The sequence below is a fragment of the Schistocerca piceifrons genome, unplaced genomic scaffold, assembly GCF_021461385.2.
Source record: "Schistocerca piceifrons isolate TAMUIC-IGC-003096 unplaced genomic scaffold, iqSchPice1.1 HiC_scaffold_1062, whole genome shotgun sequence".
Lineage (NCBI taxonomy): Eukaryota > Metazoa > Arthropoda > Insecta > Orthoptera > Acrididae > Schistocerca > Schistocerca piceifrons.
The window spans coordinates 83,541-97,570 of NW_025726866.1; the positions used below are offsets into that span (position 1 = coordinate 83,541).

Sequence of the window (14,030 nt, forward strand, 5' to 3'; positions counted from 1 at the left end):
AGATGAATTTAAGGAAAACTTTAAGTTGAAATTTAAGACTGGTCCGCGGGGTCGTGATGTAGTTCATCACGTCGCCGAGGTATCGGCGCTGATGTGGAAAAAGGTAACAACAATGGGCAGACTGTATGTAGGTTTCCATGCCATCAATACAAGGGACTATGTCGTGGTACCTCGTTGCCACAACTGTGGTGACCTGGATCACATCCTAAGGCTGTGCACCAGGGAGCCGGCGTGCACCAAGTGCGGGGAGAAAGGTCATAGCCGCAAAGACTGCAAGGCGGCAACAGTTTGCATACCGTGTAAGATCCGAGGAAAAAAGTCTTGTGGAACCACCGGTAGAAACTGCCCCACATACAGAATGCTGGAGCAAAGACTGATCTCCAGGACCGATTATGGTTGAGTCCAGTATACCGAACAGGATGCCAAAGCGAAAGTCCCCGAGCAAAAGGAGGAGAGATGCCATGCGGGCAAATAGATTTAAGGATTTTTTGAGGTCGCTCACGGGAGCCGTCAAAATTGAAACAAAGGATATGTCTATACAAACTGATTTTCCAACAATGGATATAGGAATACAAACAAATCTCCCCATGGCAGAAACTCTCTCCTCTGGAAGCCGGGAAACAAAGCCGAAACTACACCTACAGCGGCAAGGGCATCCTGCGGCTCCAGCAACTCATAAGGACAGTAACATCAATAACCAACCAATACAGGAAAATGTAGTGACGAGCTCTAGTACGAGCCCCAGCACTCAGTGCACACCAATAGTTAGATTACCACCAGTCGATCCAGTAAGGGTGTACCCCAATTTGGAGTACACCATGCAGCTATCCAGATTGGAGCAGCCGGCTACCCTGATCACTGCCTTGAGACATGTGGTCCGAGTAGGACATGAGGACGGCAAAAAAATAACCTTTCCGGTTATGGAGGCTGTCGACAGAATCCAGCTGAAATCGGTGAATCTCCCCACCGACTTTGGAGCCTTGCGAGACCTGCTCAAGAAAGCATTCGAAAGACGAGGAGAGAAATTCGACCTTGACGACATTTATCGACAGTCAGTAGTGGCATATGGACGAATTGCATTCGACTGGAGCAAGACCTGGCCGCATGACCGAATACATACATACTACCCATAATGACAAAAATTACTATAGGACAGCTCAACACACACAACAGCAGACTCGTAATGCAAGAGCTCCGAAGGGAGGTGGAGGAGAGGAGACTTGATGTACTCTGTCTACAGGAGCCATACTCCCTGGCTGGGAAAATAGCTTTTGCTGCAGCAAGTTGGCAAATAGTTAGTAGAGGGGATGACCCGAAGGCAGCAATTATAATCACCAACAAACTCTTGAGAGTCACAACACTCTCGCAGTTTACAACTAGCCACTGCAACGTCGTGGAGCTTCAATCCCCTACAGGAATTATAATTCTCATTAATACGTATTTTCAGTATGGGGATAATATAGAAACTCATATAGACCACCTAGCGAGGGTTACCACGGCGTTGCGGGGAAGAAAGGTCATAATAACTGCCGACAGTAATGCAAAGTCCCCCCTGTGGTACAGTGGCACAAGAGATGCGAATGGTGAAAAGGTTGAAGAATTTATTATGGCATCGCAACTTGTGGTGGCCAACAGACCTGGCAATCCTCCCACCTACGCTGCAGGTGGAGGACAGGGCACAAACATAGACATCACCCTCGTAACTCCGAATATAGCCAATAACCTTCAAAATTGGAGAGTTGTAGAAAATGCCACCACAAGCGACCACAATTTGATAACTTTTACCATAGGAGAAAGAGAGTGCCACTGGGCCACGGGGTGGGAAACACAATTAAATTACAAAAGAACCGATTGGGAACGCCTAGCGAGGGAGTGTGACATTCCTCCATTACCGGAAGACGACATGCACTTAGACATAGACGTGGATCAGAGGGCGGGGGAACTGGTGAACGCGGTGACAAGAGCGGTGAGGGCAGCCGTACCTACTAGGAGGAGGGCCATGGCGGCCTCACCGTCACCATGGTCTGCCGAACTAAGTGAACTGCGTCAGTCTGTCAGAAGGCTGAGGAGGTACTATCAGCGCAGTGTCGTCTGGCGGGAGCGACAAAGGTGGCAGCTGCTGTACAGGGAGGAAAAGCGAAAGTTCCAGAAGGAACTACGGGAAGTCAGAATGAAAAGCTGGGAAAACTTCGTGCTCAACCAACTAGTCACGGACCCATGGGGACTCCCGTATAAGTTAGTTAGAGAAAAAATCCGCTCTCCTCTGGAACTATCCACAGTCAGGTACGGGGATAGGATGACGGAGTCCTGGCAGGAGACTGCGGGGGTCCTCCTCCACTCCCTGCTGCCTGACGACAAAGCGGATGGGGAAACAGAGAGGCAGCAGCAACTCAGAGATCAAGACCGCGAAATATACACCAATGAGACGGCGGTCTACCCCTTCTCAGAAGAGGAGGTAGCAACCCACATAAGATCTCTGCAAAGAGGAAAAGCACCTGGGCCAGACGGCATTGTGGCGGAAGTGGTGCAGTTTCTGGCGCCCCAGCTGACTGCACCACTAACACATCTGTACAATGAATGCCTAAGACAGCGTAAGTTCCCTAAATTATGGAAAAAGGCACATGTAGTCATCATAAAGAAAGGACCAGACAAGGATCCCGCAGAAACGAAATCCTACAGGCCGATTTGCCTGCTGGATATATTTGGCAAATTATTGGAAAAATTGCTGGCTGACAGACTGACAGCACACCGGGTGTTGTGCGGGATGAGTGACAGGCAGTTCGGGTTCAGGCCGGGGCGGTCGGCATCTGATGCAATCGCCCTGGCGACCGAGGTCTGTGACTCGACCCCGCACAAATACGTGGTTGGCATCATGGTTGACATCAGTGGCGCCTTCGACAACCTGTGGTGGCCTTCGCTCTTCTCCTGCTTGCGGGAGAAAGAGTGTCCAGGGCCGCTATATGGTTGCCTGAGGAGCTATTGCGAGGATCGGGAGGTCTGGCTATCATCCTCTAGCGAAAGAGTTAGCAAGACAATCACCAAAGGATGTCCCCAAGGCTCCGTCTTAGGACCCCTCTTCTGGGACATCCATATGGAGCCTTTGCTAGATAGCTTACAACAGAGTGAAGAGGTGCTAGAGGTGATAGCCTATGCTGATGACCTCCTCCTGTTGGTTGGCGGCCGCAGCCGCGAAGACATAGAACCAAAGATAGAGACAGCACTAGACAAACTCCAACAGTGGTGCCACGCGACAAAAATGACGATATCGCCCAGCAAATCTACTTACCTCCTGCTAAAAGGACATCTCATTAGAAATCCGACGGTCAGAATAGACGGTTCACCAGTTCTTAGACGACGTGAGACACGCTACTTAGGAGTCATCATTGATGAGAGGTGGAATTTCGGCAAGCACATTGATACCGTCACCCAGAGAGCCCTTCAGATATTGAACAATCTCATCTCAATAGGTCATAAAAGATTCCACCTTCCGTCACACCTAATTAGGTTATACCACAACAGCATCTTAACTTCAGTCGTGGGTTACGGCTCGGGAGTCTGGGCACACAGGCTCACGAGGGTGGTGCCCGCCATGGCAGTGAGAAGGGTCCAGAGAAGCATGCTACTAAGAGCTGTGGGTGCCTACAGAACATCTCCAGGGGGGGCCCTGTTAGTCATAATGGGGCTCTGCCCCCTGGACATCAAAATAAGGGAACAAGCGGCCTGGTACTGGGCCAAAAGGGAGAATTATGGAAAGATTGTAGATATTATGGGTATCAGATTGGGCGACAAAAGAGATATAAGGATAAGAGGGGAAGAACTTTGGCAAGAGACCTGGGCTGCAGAAGAGGCGGGACGACGAACTTTCCAGTTCCTACCAGATGTGAAGGAACGTCTGGGTATGAGGTATTTCGAGCCTACACGAGGTCTGATTCACTTCCTCACTGGCCATGGACCCTACCCGACATATTTATGCCGATTTGGGAAAAGGGCGACACCAGCGTGCGACTGTGGCGATCCGGAGGGAACACCCGAACATGTTGTTTACGAATGCCCTCTCTTCAATGATGTTGCAACTACACTACGAGACAGACTTCCTAACCATGACACGTATCAACTGCTTAGACGTGAGGAAACTTTTCAGACGCTAAACACCTTGGCAAACGAGGTATCTCGAAAGGTCTTAACCGAATATCTACGAGAGATACAGTAACAGCAAAGGACTAATTATTACCGATTGTGACCTAGAGCCCTGATCCCATACCGCCTGTGCGTGGACTGGCCAACTCCACCCGAGTTGGAATCCGCCATAAACGGGACTAGGGGGAGCAGGGACCAACCACCGACCATGACACACCGGATATGACGTAGGATAAGTTAGTTTGTAGGAATTAGTTATAGGCAATTAGATTAGGTACTGCAGCGAGTAATAACGTCGTGGCCTGCCCAGTGCCAGGGGCATGTTCTTCGGGTTTAGCGCGAAGAACAAGGCATATAAGTAGGTTTATATTTTTTCTGGCACACATGTGACGCTGCAGGAGTTACATAAATTAAATTAGATATAGGAACTAGAATAAACAGTAGATATAGAAATTAAATGCCCATTGTTGTTAATGTAACTGTAGCTCACTATTAAATTAAGAAAAGCTGCACAATTAACATAAATGTATATTATTTAGGACCCACTAATGAGTTTTAGGTAGTGGGTTAAATTTGTATAATTATTATTATAGTCAATAAAGAATATTTTTTTTTTTTTTAAAAAAAAAAAAAAAAAACCATGCTGACCGACACACCACCACCGCCTTCTGCTACGCGCTGCTTGCTCCGTGATGTGTCGCCTTCCCTCCTGGCGCCAGAGGCCGAAGGCAATCTCGCTGTAGGCGCTCAACGCCGAGTGGAAGGCGAGCACATCTGAACCCGTTTTCCTGGTGCTGCTAGGGCCATATACTGAAACTGAGCGCAGAACTAACTTTTACTGAAGAATCTGCCCTTTAATGCACATCAGGGCGAACACGAAATTTCTAATATGAAGTACTCACTGACGATCCAAAGACGCTTCAGTATGTATGCGTCGGTACCACCGGGGCAGTGCCGAAGTATTGTAAAGTGAAGGTCGACAGTTTGAGCCTCACAGGAAGTATTTCATTGGCTTCCCACGAGAGCGTTATGCACAGCGTGGCTGTTGCTAGGAAACGGCCTTATTTGCCGTTGGCTAATATCTAGTTTTCTTTGCATCAATGTGAAAATGTTCCTATTACTAAATACAGTTTTGCTAGTTACAGTTCAAACTAGAAACGACGGAAGAAAGCGGTCCAACGCGCCACATTCGTTCCCGAAGGGGAGGGTGCATTTCCTACGCCACGTCTGACATAGCGTCTTAAATTTTCTAAAACTGACATAATTCCATCCTACCGAAAAAAGAAACAGATTTCGCAGTGAGGTTCTTTGAGATATTGCTAGAGATGGAAGTCTCTGGAGCTCTTGCCTCGCACGTCAGATTGGCCGAGCGGTCTAAGGCGCCAGATTTAAGCTCTGGTTCCCATAAGGGAGCGTGGGTTCGAACCCCACATCTGACAATGCATTTTAAACATTCTGAAACTAACATACTCCCGTGATCTTACAGAACAAGTAAATTATGCAGAAACACGCGAAGCAGATTTTACTAGAGACGACAGTGACAGACCGAGCGGTCGAAAAGAAATAGCGGAACATACTTTTCCCGCGTCGAGGTTTAGCTCTTCTTACGGACGTTTCCGTTGTTGTTGTGCTGTGGCTCTGGGTTCCAAGCGACAGCGAGAAAACCTCAACAGCAACGCATACGTGTTTAAAGGAATCGTAAGGCCTTAATAAAGATAGATGAAACGGTGGCTCAGGTGCTGGAGATGTGAAGCGGCCGTATTGCGTGGGCAGTAAGCTCACTAAGTTAGTGTGTCATGCTAACAACGGGAAGGCTATGGGTTAGATCCCACCAAGGGCTATTTCATATTGCTTCCCTAAAAGGCAGCGCGAGAGACTGCCAGGCAAATCCCAAGTGATCTGTACAAGGACTAAGATGTCCGCACGTCTGGAAACGTTCTCGCCGACTTGTGTGCCACGCTGACGACACGGGTTCTCGTCCGATCACCGAAGTTAAGCAGCGTTTTTGCGTGCTTAGTACACGGCTCGGTGGCTAACTAGGAAGTCTACGTGCTGTTGGATTCTTTAATTTTGCCTTTTCCCTTAGTTTTCGGTGTTGCTGCGCGGTAATGATACGGTCCAGCACGCTGACCCCTCTCTTGCCTCTCGGGACCCAAATTCGCGAACCTGCGGCCACAGTCAAATGAAAGGTCCGTTGCGCGTTTGTCGAGTCGGTCTCTCCCAGTCGTTTCTAGCGCCTGTCCTCTACATATACGCCCATTTGCAAGCGTCAGCTTTCGCGTCAGCCGAGCAAAGTCGGGACAAGTCGACACATGGGGACACACGATGCTGTGAATCGCAATCCGCACTAGCCTACGCGGAGCTGGACGAGGGGCGAAGGAAAACCATTCGTAACACGACAGTTTGGAAATTCGACGATCGCGAGCGTTGGAAACACTCTCCTGAGTAAAGAAGACAACTTGCGTGCGGTGTCCGGGCTTCGAACCCGGATCAGCTACTTGGGAAGCAACCATGCTGACCGACACACCACCACCGCCTTCTGCTACGCGCTGCTTGCTCCGTGATGTGTCGCCTTCCCTCCTGGCGCCAGAGGCCGAAGGCAATCTCGCTGTAGGCGCTCAACGCCGAGTGGAAGGCGAGCACATCTGAACCCGTTTTCCTGGTGCTGCTAGGGCCATATACTGAAACTGAGCGCAGAACTAACTTTTACTGAAGAATCTGCCCTTTAATGCACATCAGGGCGAACACGAAATTTCTAATATGAAGTACTCACTGACGATCCAAAGACGCTTCAGTATGTATGCGTCGGTACCACCGGGGCAGTGCCGAAGTATTGTAAAGTGAAGGTCGACAGTTTGAGCCTCACAGGAAGTATTTCATTGGCTTCCCACGAGAGCGTTATGCACAGCGTGGCTGTTGCTAGGAAACGGCCTTATTTGCCGTTGGCTAATATCTAGTTTTCTTTGCATCAATGTGAAAATGTTCCTATTACTAAATACAGTTTTGCTAGTTACAGTTCAAACTAGAAACGACGGAAGAAAGCGGTCCAACGCGCCACATTCGTTCCCGAAGGGGAGGGTGCATTTCCTACGCCACGTCTGACATAGCGTCTTAAATTTTCTAAAACTGACATAATTCCATCCTACCGAAAAAAGAAACAGATTTCGCAGTGAGGTTCTTTGAGATATTGCTAGAGATGGAAGTCTCTGGAGCTCTTGCCTCGCACGTCAGATTGGCCGAGCGGTCTAAGGCGCCAGATTTAAGCTCTGGTTCCCATAAGGGAGCGTGGGTTCGAACCCCACATCTGACAATGCATTTTAAACATTCTGAAACTAACATACTCCCGTGATCTTACAGAACAAGTAAATTATGCAGAAACACGCGAAGCAGATTTTACTAGAGACGACAGTGACAGACCGAGCGGTCGAAAAGAAATAGCGGAACATACTTTTCCCGCGTCGAGGTTTAGCTCTTCTTACGGACGTTTCCGTTGTTGTTGTGCTGTGGCTCTGGGTTCCAAGCGACAGCGAGAAAACCTCAACAGCAACGCATACGTGTTTAAAGGAATCGTAAGGCCTTAATAAAGATAGATGAAACGGTGGCTCAGGTGCTGGAGATGTGAAGCGGCCGTATTGCGTGGGCAGTAAGCTCACTAAGTTAGTGTGTCATGCTAACAACGGGAAGGCTATGGGTTAGATCCCACCAAGGGCTATTTCATATTGCTTCCCTAAAAGGCAGCGCGAGAGACTGCCAGGCAAATCCCAAGTGATCTGTACAAGGACTAAGATGTCCGCACGTCTGGAAACGTTCTCGCCGACTTGTGTGCCACGCTGACGACACGGGTTCTCGTCCGATCACCGAAGTTAAGCAGCGTTTTTGCGTGCTTAGTACACGGCTCGGTGGCTAACTAGGAAGTCTACGTGCTGTTGGATTCTTTAATTTTGCCTTTTCCCTTAGTTTTCGGTGTTGCTGCGCGGTAATGATACGGTCCAGCACGCTGACCCCTCTCTTGCCTCTCGGGACCCAAATTCGCGAACCTGCGGCCACAGTCAAATGAAAGGGTCCGTTGCGCGTTTGTCGAGTCGGTCTCTCCCAGTCGTTTCTAGCGCCTGTCCTCTACATATACGCCCATTTGCAAGCGTCAGCTTTCGCGTCAGCCGAGCAAAGTCGGGACAAGTCGACACATGGGGACACACGATGCTGTGAATCGCAATCCGCACTAGCCTACGCGGAGCTGGACGAGGGGCGAAGGAAAACCATTCGTAACACGACAGTTTGGAAATTCGACGATCGCGAGCGTTGGAAACACTCTCCTGAGTAAAGAAGACAACTTGCGTGCGGTGTCCGGGCTTCGAACCCGGATCAGCTACTTGGGAAGCAACCATGCTGACCGACACACCACCACCGCCTTCTGCTACGCGCTGCTTGCTCCGTGATGTGTCGCCTTCCCTCCTGGCGCCAGAGGCCGAAGGCAATCTCGCTGTAGGCGCTCAACGCCGAGTGGAAGGCGAGCACATCTGAACCCGTTTTCCTGGTGCTGCTAGGGCCATATACTGAAACTGAGCGCAGAACTAACTTTTACTGAAGAATCTGCCCTTTAATGCACATCAGGGCGAACACGAAATTTCTAATATGAAGTACTCACTGACGATCCAAAGACGCTTCAGTATGTATGCGTCGGTACCACCGGGGCAGTGCCGAAGTATTGTAAAGTGAAGGTCGACAGTTTGAGCCTCACAGGAAGTATTTCATTGGCTTCCCACGAGAGCGTTATGCACAGCGTGGCTGTTGCTAGGAAACGGCCTTATTTGCCGTTGGCTAATATCTAGTTTTCTTTGCATCAATGTGAAAATGTTCCTATTACTAAATACAGTTTTGCTAGTTACAGTTCAAACTAGAAACGACGGAAGAAAGCGGTCCAACGCGCCACATTCGTTCCCGAAGGGGAGGGTGCATTTCCTACGCGACGTCTGACATAGCGTCTTAAATTTTCTAAAACTGACATAATTCCATCCTACCGAAAAAAGAAACAGATTTCGCAGTGAGGTTCTTTGAGATATTGCTAGAGATGGAAGTCTCTGGAGCTCTTGCCTCGCACGTCAGATTGGCCGAGCGGTCTAAGGCGCCAGATTTAAGCTCTGGTTCCCATAAGGGAGCGTGGGTTCGAACCCCACATCTGACAATGCATTTTAAACATTCTGAAACTAACATACTCCCGTGATCTTACAGAACAAGTAAATTATGCAGAAACACGCGAAGCAGATTTTACTAGAGACGACAGTGACAGACCGAGCGGTCGAAAAGAAATAGCGGAACATACTTTTCCCGCGTCGAGGTTTAGCTCTTCTTACGGACGTTTCCGTTGTTGTTGTGCTGTGGCTCTGGGTTCCAAGCGACAGCGAGAAAACCTCAACAGCAACGCATACGTGTTTAAAGGAATCGTAAGGCCTTAATAAAGATAGATGAAACGGTGGCTCAGGTGCTGGAGATGTGAAGCGGCCGTATTGCGTGGGCAGTAAGCTCACTAAGTTAGTGTGTCATGCTAACAACGGGAAGGCTATGGGTTAGATCCCACCAAGGGCTATTTCATATTGCTTCCCTAAAAGGCAGCGCGAGAGACTGCCAGGCAAATCCCAAGTGATCTGTACAAGGACTAAGATGTCCGCACGTCTGGAAACGTTCTCGCCGACTTGTGTGCCACGCTGACGACACGGGTTCTCGTCCGATCACCGAAGTTAAGCAGCGTTTTTGCGTGCTTAGTACACGGCTCGGTGGCTAACTAGGAAGTCTACGTGCTGTTGGATTCTTTAATTTTGCCTTTTCCCTTAGTTTTCGGTGTTGCTGCGCGGTAATGATACGGTCCAGCACGCTGACCCCTCTCTTGCCTCTCGGGACCCAAATTCGCGAACCTGCGGCCACAGTCAAATGAAAGGGTCCGTTGCGCGTTTGTCGAGTCGGTCTCTCCCAGTCGTTTCTAGCGCCTGTCCTCTACATATACGCCCATTTGCAAGCGTCAGCTTTCGCGTCAGCCGAGCAAAGTCGGGACAAGTCGACACATGGGGACACACGATGCTGTGAATCGCAATCCGCACTAGCCTACGCGGAGCTGGACGAGGGGCGAAGGAAAACCATTCGTAACACGACAGTTTGGAAATTCGACGATCGCGAGCGTTGGAAACACTCTCCTGAGTAAAGAAGACAACTTGCGTGCGGTGTCCGGGCTTCGAACCCGGATCAGCTACTTGGGAAGCAACCATGCTGACCGACACACCACCACCGCCTTCTGCTACGCGCTGCTTGCTCCGTGATGTGTCGCCTTCCCTCCTGGCGCCAGAGGCCGAAGGCAATCTCGCTGTAGGCGCTCAACGCCGAGTGGAAGGCGAGCACATCTGAACCCGTTTTCCTGGTGCTGCTAGGGCCATATACTGAAACTGAGCGCAGAACTAACTTTTACTGAAGAATCTGCCCTTTAATGCACATCAGGGCGAACACGAAATTTCTAATATGAAGTACTCACTGACGATCCAAAGACGCTTCAGTATGTATGCGTCGGTACCACCGGGGCAGTGCCGAAGTATTGTAAAGTGAAGGTCGACAGTTTGAGCCTCACAGGAAGTATTTCATTGGCTTCCCACGAGAGCGTTATGCACAGCGTGGCTGTTGCTAGGAAACGGCCTTATTTGCCGTTGGCTAATATCTAGTTTTCTTTGCATCAATGTGAAAATGTTCCTATTACTAAATACAGTTTTGCTAGTTACAGTTCAAACTAGAAACGACGGAAGAAAGCGGTCCAACGCGCCACATTCGTTCCCGAAGGGGAGGGTGCATTTCCTACGCGACGTCTGACATAGCGTCTTAAATTTTCTAAAACTGACATAATTCCATCCTACCGAAAAAAGAAACAGATTTCGCAGTGAGGTTCTTTGAGATATTGCTAGAGATGGAAGTCTCTGGAGCTCTTGCCTCGCACGTCAGATTGGCCGAGCGGTCTAAGGCGCCAGATTTAAGCTCTGGTTCCCATAAGGGAGCGTGGGTTCGAACCCCACATCTGACAATGCATTTTAAACATTCTGAAACTAACATACTCCCGTGATCTTACAGAACAAGTAAATTATGCAGAAACACGCGAAGCAGATTTTACTAGAGACGACAGTGACAGACCGAGCGGTCGAAAAGAAATAGCGGAACATACTTTTCCCGCGTCGAGGTTTAGCTCTTCTTACGGACGTTTCCGTTGTTGTTGTGCTGTGGCTCTGGGTTCCAAGCGACAGCGAGAAAACCTCAACAGCAACGCATACGTGTTTAAAGGAATCGTAAGGCCTTAATAAAGATAGATGAAACGGTGGCTCAGGTGCTGGAGATGTGAAGCGGCCGTATTGCGTGGGCAGTAAGCTCACTAAGTTAGTGTGTCATGCTAACAACGGGAAGGCTATGGGTTAGATCCCACCAAGGGCTATTTCATATTGCTTCCCTAAAAGGCAGCGCGAGAGACTGCCAGGCAAATCCCAAGTGATCTGTACAAGGACTAAGATGTCCGCACGTCTGGAAACGTTCTCGCCGACTTGTGTGCCACGCTGACGACACGGGTTCTCGTCCGATCACCGAAGTTAAGCAGCGTTTTTGCGTGCTTAGTACACGGCTCGGTGGCTAACTAGGAAGTCTACGTGCTGTTGGATTCTTTAATTTTGCCTTTTCCCTTAGTTTTCGGTGTTGCTGCGCGGTAATGATACGGTCCAGCACGCTGACCCCTCTCTTGCCTCTCGGGACCCAAATTCGCGAACCTGCGGCCACAGTCAAATGAAAGGGTCCGTTGCGCGTTTGTCGAGTCGGTCTCTCCCAGTCGTTTCTAGCGCCTGTCCTCTACATATACGCCCATTTGCAAGCGTCAGCTTTCGCGTCAGCCGAGCAAAGTCGGGACAAGTCGACACATGGGGACACACGATGCTGTGAATCGCAATCCGCACTAGCCTACGCGGAGCTGGACGAGGGGCGAAGGAAAACCATTCGTAACACGACAGTTTGGAAATTCGACGATCGCGAGCGTTGGAAACACTCTCCTGAGTAAAGAAGACAACTTGCGTGCGGTGTCCGGGCTTCGAACCCGGATCAGCTACTTGGGAAGCAACCATGCTGACCGACACACCACCACCGCCTTCTGCTACGCGCTGCTTGCTCCGTGATGTGTCGCCTTCCCTCCTGGCGCCAGAGGCCGAAGGCAATCTCGCTGTAGGCGCTCAACGCCGAGTGGAAGGCGAGCACATCTGAACCCGTTTTCCTGGTGCTGCTAGGGCCATATACTGAAACTGAGCGCAGAACTAACTTTTACTGAAGAATCTGCCCTTTAATGCACATCAGGGCGAACACGAAATTTCTAATATGAAGTACTCACTGACGATCCAAAGACGCTTCAGTATGTATGCGTCGGTACCACCGGGGCAGTGCCGAAGTATTGTAAAGTGAAGGTCGACAGTTTGAGCCTCACAGGAAGTATTTCATTGGCTTCCCACGAGAGCGTTATGCACAGCGTGGCTGTTGCTAGGAAACGGCCTTATTTGCCGTTGGCTAATATCTAGTTTTCTTTGCATCAATGTGAAAATGTTCCTATTACTAAATACAGTTTTGCTAGTTACAGTTCAAACTAGAAACGACGGAAGAAAGCGGTCCAACGCGCCACATTCGTTCCCGAAGGGGAGGGTGCATTTCCTACGCCACGTCTGACATAGCGTCTTAAATTTTCTAAAACTGACATAATTCCATCCTACCGAAAAAAGAAACAGATTTCGCAGTGAGGTTCTTTGAGATATTGCTAGAGATGGAAGTCTCTGGAGCTCTTGCCTCGCACGTCAGATTGGCCGAGCGGTCTAAGGCGCCAGATTTAAGCTCTGGTTCCCATAAGGGAGCGTGGGTTCGAACCCCACATCTGACAATGCATTTTAAACATTCTGAAACTAACATACTCCCGTGATCTTACAGAACAAGTAAATTATGCAGAAACACGCGAAGCAGATTTTACTAGAGACGACAGTGACAGACCGAGCGGTCGAAAAGAAATAGCGGAACATACTTTTCCCGCGTCGAGGTTTAGCTCTTCTTACGGACGTTTCCGTTGTTGTTGTGCTGTGGCTCTGGGTTCCAAGCGACAGCGAGAAAACCTCAACAGCAACGCATACGTGTTTAAAGGAATCGTAAGGCCTTAATAAAGATAGATGAAACGGTGGCTCAGGTGCTGGAGATGTGAAGCGGCCGTATTGCGTGGGCAGTAAGCTCACTAAGTTAGTGTGTCATGCTAACAACGGGAAGGCTATGGGTTAGATCCCACCAAGGGCTATTTCATATTGCTTCCCTAAAAGGCAGCGCGAGAGACTGCCAGGCAAATCCCAAGTGATCTGTACAAGGACTAAGATGTCCGCACGTCTGGAAACGTTCTCGCCGACTTGTGTGCCACGCTGACGACACGGGTTCTCGTCCGATCACCGAAGTTAAGCAGCGTTTTTGCGTGCTTAGTACACGGCTCGGTGGCTAACTAGGAAGTCTACGTGCTGTTGGATTCTTTAATTTTGCCTTTTCCCTTAGTTTTCGGTGTTGCTGCGCGGTAATGATACGGTCCAGCACGCTGACCCCTCTCTTGCCTCTCGGGACCCAAATTCGCGAACCTGCGGCCACAGTCAAATGAAAGGGTCCGTTGCGCGTTTGTCGAGTCGGTCTCTCCCAGTCGTTTCTAGCGCCTGTCCTCTACATATACGCCCATTTGCAAGCGTCAGCTTTCGCGTCAGCCGAGCAAAGTCGGGACAAGTCGACACATGGGGACACACGATGCTGTGAATCGCAATCCGCACTAGCCTACGCGGAGCTGGACGAGGGGCGAAGGAAAACCATTCGTAACACGACAGTTT

General features: G+C 49.6%; 5 non-coding genes across 5 annotated transcripts; all 5 read left to right on the plus strand.

Moving 5' to 3' along the window:
• The first annotated feature begins 5,492 nt into the window (after nt 1-5,492).
• Trnal-uaa lies at nt 5,493-5,576 on the plus strand. Its single transcript has one exon. It is a non-coding gene; the product is annotated as a tRNA-Leu (tRNA).
• Nucleotides 5,577-7,363: 1,787 nt separating this feature from the next.
• On the plus strand, nt 7,364-7,447 carry Trnal-uaa. Its single transcript has one exon. It is a non-coding gene; the product is annotated as a tRNA-Leu (tRNA).
• Nucleotides 7,448-9,235: 1,788 nt separating this feature from the next.
• Trnal-uaa lies at nt 9,236-9,319 on the plus strand. Its single transcript has one exon. It is a non-coding gene; the product is annotated as a tRNA-Leu (tRNA).
• A 1,788-nt stretch (nt 9,320-11,107) lies between these two features.
• Nucleotides 11,108-11,191, plus strand: Trnal-uaa. Its single transcript has one exon. It is a non-coding gene; the product is annotated as a tRNA-Leu (tRNA).
• A 1,788-nt stretch (nt 11,192-12,979) lies between these two features.
• Nucleotides 12,980-13,063, plus strand: Trnal-uaa. The gene has a single exon. It is a non-coding gene; the product is annotated as a tRNA-Leu (tRNA).
• Nucleotides 13,064-14,030: the final 967 nt, after the last annotated feature.